The 5,253-nt window shown below is 37.5% G+C and overlaps 1 pseudogene; it reads right to left on the reverse strand.

Moving 5' to 3' along the window:
* Positions 1-2,381: 2,381 nt before the first annotated feature.
* Positions 2,382-5,007, reverse strand: LOC123819277 (annotated as a pseudogene).
* Between the last annotated feature and the right edge of the window lie 246 nt (positions 5,008-5,253).

Below are 5,253 nucleotides of genomic sequence, written 5' to 3' on the forward strand. Positions count from 1 at the left end.
TTTCTTCCTTTCTTTCTTCCTTCCTTCCTTCCTTTCTTTCTTTCTTTCTTCCTTCCTTCCTTCCTTCCTTCCTTCCTTCCTTCCTTTCCTTCCTCCCTCCCTCCCTCCCTCCCTCCCTCCCTCCCTCCCTCCCTCCCTCCCTCCCTCCCTCCCTCCCTCCCTCTCTCTCTCTCTTTCTTTCTTTCTTTCTTTCTTTCTCCCTTTCTTTCTTCTTCTTTTCTGGTATTCCCATTACATGTATTTTTTTTTATTGTCCCACAGTTCTTGGCAATTCTTTTTTTTTCTTTTTTCTCTTTATTTCAGTTTGGGAAGTTTCCATGGACATATCTGCAGGCTCACTGATTCTTCCTTCATTCATGACCAGTCTAGTGATTAGTCCTGTCAAAGACATTGTTTATTTCTATTACAATAGTTAAAATTTCTAGTACTTATTTTTGATTCTCGGCTTTTTTCTTTCTGCTTACATCACCAATTTGTTCTTGCACACTACCACTTTTCCTGTTAGAGTCCTTAGCATATAATCATAGTTATTTTAACTTTGCAGTCTGATAATTTCAAAATCTGTGCCATATCTGAGTCTGGTTCTGATGCTTGCTTTGTTTTTTCAAACTGTATTTTTTGCTTTTTAGTATGCCTTGTAATTTTTTGTTGAAACTGGACATTGTGTATTTGATATAAGGAACTGAGATAGATAGGCTTTTAGTGTGAGGTTTTATTTTCATCTGGCTAGGAGTTAGGCTGTGTTTATTCTTTGCTGCAGCTGTGGATCAGAGACTAAAACTTCCTCTAGTGTCCTTGTTTTTGATTTCCCTGTTGTTTTTGGATTTCTTTAGAGACTCCTTAAATGGGATCTGAGACTTGCAGTTATATTAGCTATAATTCCCATTTTTTATACAGGAGATCTACTGATGTGATGGCAAAGTATGGGGGAGGCTAAGCAGTCTATAATCCTATGATTAAGTCCCAGTCTTTTAATGAGCTTGTGTCCTTGGCTTTTGTTGTTCACAAGTGCGTCTGAGTTTCTCTTCCCCACTTTCCACCTTAGCCTGTGGACAGGAAGGCTAGAAGGCGCTGAAGTTGCATATTTCTTTTTCTCCATGTCACTTAGGCTTTGGTAAAACTTAAGATGGTTAGGATCTGGTAAAAGAGTTTCCCTTGAAGGCATGCCTTGCTATGGACAACAGACAGGTCTGGGCATATTTCAAAATAGTTACTCTTTCTGTCCATCTGCTGGAAGCATAAGGAAATTTTCTTGGATCTTCACACTGATAACCAGGTAGGCCTCCTAGTTCTTGCCAAAACAGAAACCAGCTATACATCTTCTTTGGAGAGATGACTATACAAATATTTACCACATTTTACAATTGGGTTATTTGTCTCTTTGTTGTTGAATAGTAAAGATTAGTTATATATTCTGGGTACATGTTCCTTATGAAATATGTGATTTGCAAATACAGAGTCTGGCAGAGGTAATGTCTGCTTGAGTGTGATTGGTAGGGTAAAAGTATGGTGTAACAATTTGTAGTTTCACTTGAACATTTCACCTAAAGTGTCTTATGGTGTGCTTGAGTGTGATATTGTTATGTTACAGAATTACATGCTTATGATTTTGTAATAAAAAGGGAGCATTATTTGTGCTAGACCCCTATAGTTTCTCCCATTTTATGGATTGTCTTTTAACTTTCTTGATTATGTGCTTTGAATAATGAAAAGTTTTCATTTTGATGAAGTTTATCTAATTTTTGTTGCTTGTGCTTTTGACATCATATCTAAGAAACCACTGTCTAATTCAAGGTCAAGATTTACTGCTATGTTTTCTTATGAGAGTTTCATAGTTTCAGCTCTTACATTTAGATCTATGATACATTTGAGTTAATTCTTATATGTGGTATGAGGTAGGGGTGTAACCCTGTTCATTTACATGTGGATATCTAGTCCTAGCATCATTTGTCAAAAAGACTTTTCTCATTTAATTTTCTTGCCATCCTTGTCAAAAAAATCAATTGACCATAAATGTAAGGGTTTATTTCTGAACTCTTAATTATATTCCATATAGGAATATAATTATATATGGTATATATATATATATATATATATATATATATATATATATATAACCTTATTTCAGTACCATACAGTCTTGATCACTTTGTAGATTTAAAATGGGAAAGTATGAGTTTTCCAACTTTGTTCTTCTTTTTTAAGATTATTTTGGTAATTCTTGGTCCCTGAAACTTCCATATGCATTTTGGAATGATTTGGTAATTTTTGAGAAAAAGAAAAGCAGCCAAGATTTTTAAAAGATTTTATTTATTTATTTTTAGAGAGGGAAGGGAGGGAGAGAGAGAAACATCAATGTGCAGTTGCTGGGGGTCATGGCCTGCAACTCAGGCATGTGCCCTGACTGGGAATCGAACCCGTGACACCTTGGTTTGCAGCCCGCACTCAATCCACTGAGCTACGCCAGCCAGGGCAGATTTTGATAGGAATCATGTTGAATTTGTAAATCAGTTTGGGGGGCATTTTCATCTTAACAGTATTAGTCTTTTAATCCATGAACATGTGATATCTTTACATTTATTTAGGCATTTAAAAATTTCTCTCAATAATGTTGAATAGTTTTTAGTACATAAATCTTATATCTTTTTTCCAAGTGCATGACATTTCCATTTTATTACAGTTTTATGTCACTCTAGTTCAAATGTATTTCTCTACACATACTCCAACATAGCTCATTTGGAATTATTTCAGTTATATATATGACTTTACCAAGGACTTGGAATATAAAAGAAACATGAAATTTCAAATTGTAACTTGTAGGTAAAAGGGATAAGAAATAAAATCATAAGATGATGGTTGAGGTTGTCCATTTCTTACAAGAAACTTTGTTGAAATGTTTCTCCTGATACAACAGTTATCAGGAGAGCCTTCAAAAAACAACAACAACAACAACAACAACAACAAAAAACAAGGGCAAAACCAAAGTACAGTAAAAGGAGCTTTTGCAGTTTAAGTCTCCCATAGTCCCAAGCCTCTGACAGAAGCAAGGTTACACATTTTTTTTCCTGAAAATTAATTGGTGAAACTGGAAAAGGCGGCATTTGTGCTGCCTGTCACTACCAGAACCAATAAGTAGAGACAAGAATTCAATCTTTATAGGTGCTTTATTTAGATGCTGGTGATCTAAGAAGATGGCGGGTATGTACCCTAAAAAACTGTCTTAACATTTCATCTCAAGCCAACCTTTTTATAAGGAGAAGAAAGGGTAGGTAAGGGGTTTGGAAAAAAGTTTAATTGGATAAGAGTTGTAGTCTTGCTGGTGATATCTGTTTATCTGCATCACTAGGTATTCCCTCCCTGAAATACAATGGCTCAAATACCAACTCCATTGCTCACAGACCCCCTGCAGCACAAAGGTTGAATTGCTTGTTGAACTCCTAGAATCACTGGTCATAAATATCAGTTCCTGGAATAACATCTTTCTACATGCATTAATCACTTAGCCTATCAAGTATGACTGAAACTAAAATCTTTAATTCTTGAGTTCCCCAATTAATTTTCCAGTATTTCCATGTAGTCGACAATTAATATATACACTATCTTGGCTCTGGTTGCATTAACTCTGCCTGAAGAATTTAATACCTACCCAAGTCCAAAGGTGGGCAAACACATACATTGTTATGGTAATAAGCTAGAGCAGACTGTAAAAGCACAGTCTGGCTGTGCTAGTGCAGCCCTGTGGTAAGTTTTCTCCCACAGAGGCTGAGTAGAACAGTCCTGCTAAAGAGACCAATGGAATAAGGACAGTCAAGGTAGGAAGGGACAGAAACATCCTTCTCCCCCACTTATTACCTGACATCCTGACTTTAAAAAAGGTAGATGGTGTTAAAAAATTTAGTTGTTTGTTGTTGTTTGTTTGTTGTTTGTTGTTATGGTTTAGTGCTGCTCCATATTTTCTTCCTTCATATTTTGTTGTGTCATCCTAGATGCCTGGGGTATCATATTATGCTGTTCTCGACTCTCATTGTTAGGTAGAAGTTTAGGAGAAGGAGGAGGGGTGGAAGGGGGTCCTTAATACTTGCAGAAAAAGCTCATAAATAACTTTGATTATCTACTTGTGTCTGTTTTTAACAGGGTACAAGAGGCAGTCTGGAGCAAGATAAAAATCTGAGTTAACAGAACTCCACCCATGCTTAGGCTTAGGTGGTCACGCCCTCCCTTAGGAGATAATGCTCGACTTTCTCCCACCAAATCCATGTGTAATTCCCTTACCCCACCCGACAAATTATAGCGCCTATGCTTTCTCACCCACCTCGGCTAGGTCATTCTCTTCCATGAGAAGGTATCACTAATAAACTTTACTTACATCCTAACAGGCTTGCAGATCTGTAATTCTTTACTGCATATGCAAGAAGAAACAAGCCTCCCACAACATTATTTAATCAATTGATTTGTCAATCTGAGTGGTTTCTTGGAGAGTGGGCACTCAAAGAACTCTAGCAGCTCCAGGTACGAGACATGGGCAATTCCCTGACCTTCTAGCTCTTGTCAGCCTACTTGCCCCAATACCCCACACGTGCAGGCACCTGTGGGCTACCGTGGATGGTAGCACGCGTGTCCTATGCAGCTTTGAGGGGTTCCCACTGCATGCTGCATTCAGCATGATCTGGCAGCCTGTGACTGCCCTTCACTGCCCTCCACCAAACCAAGCGGCTCAAGTTCACCAGAGCACCTTCATCCTGGCAGCCAGGCCAGAGGGCTCTCCTAAATCTTGTATTTTTTTTGTTAAATTTATTCCTCAGCATTTCATCCTTGTTGCAATTACTGTAAATAGAATTTTATTGACTTCTTTTTTAGATTGTTCCTTGCTGCATGTAAATAGTTGGTTTTTATATAAAATTAATTTTTGGAAATTGATCTTATATCTTGTAACCTTGATGAATTAATTGGTTAGTTTTAATAGTTTTTTTTCCCCCTGGTAAATTCCTTAGGATTTTCTATACACAAGAGCATGTCATCTACAAATAGACAGTTTTACTTCTTCATTTTATTTTAATTTTCTAAAGGTTTTATTTATTTTTTAGAGAAAAAGAGAGAGAAACATCAATGTGTGGTTGCCTCTTGCGTTCCCTCAACTGGGGACCTGGCCCAAACTCAGGCATGTGCCCTGACTGGGAATCGAACCGGCGACCCTTTGGTTCACAGGCCAGCACTCTACTGAGCCACAATAGCCAGGGTTTACTTCTCCTTTTA

The sequence above is a fragment of the Phyllostomus hastatus genome, unplaced genomic scaffold, assembly GCF_019186645.2.
Source record: "Phyllostomus hastatus isolate PE091 unplaced genomic scaffold, TTU_PhHast_1.1 phas_contig_304, whole genome shotgun sequence".
NCBI classification, from domain to species: domain Eukaryota; kingdom Metazoa; phylum Chordata; class Mammalia; order Chiroptera; family Phyllostomidae; genus Phyllostomus; species Phyllostomus hastatus.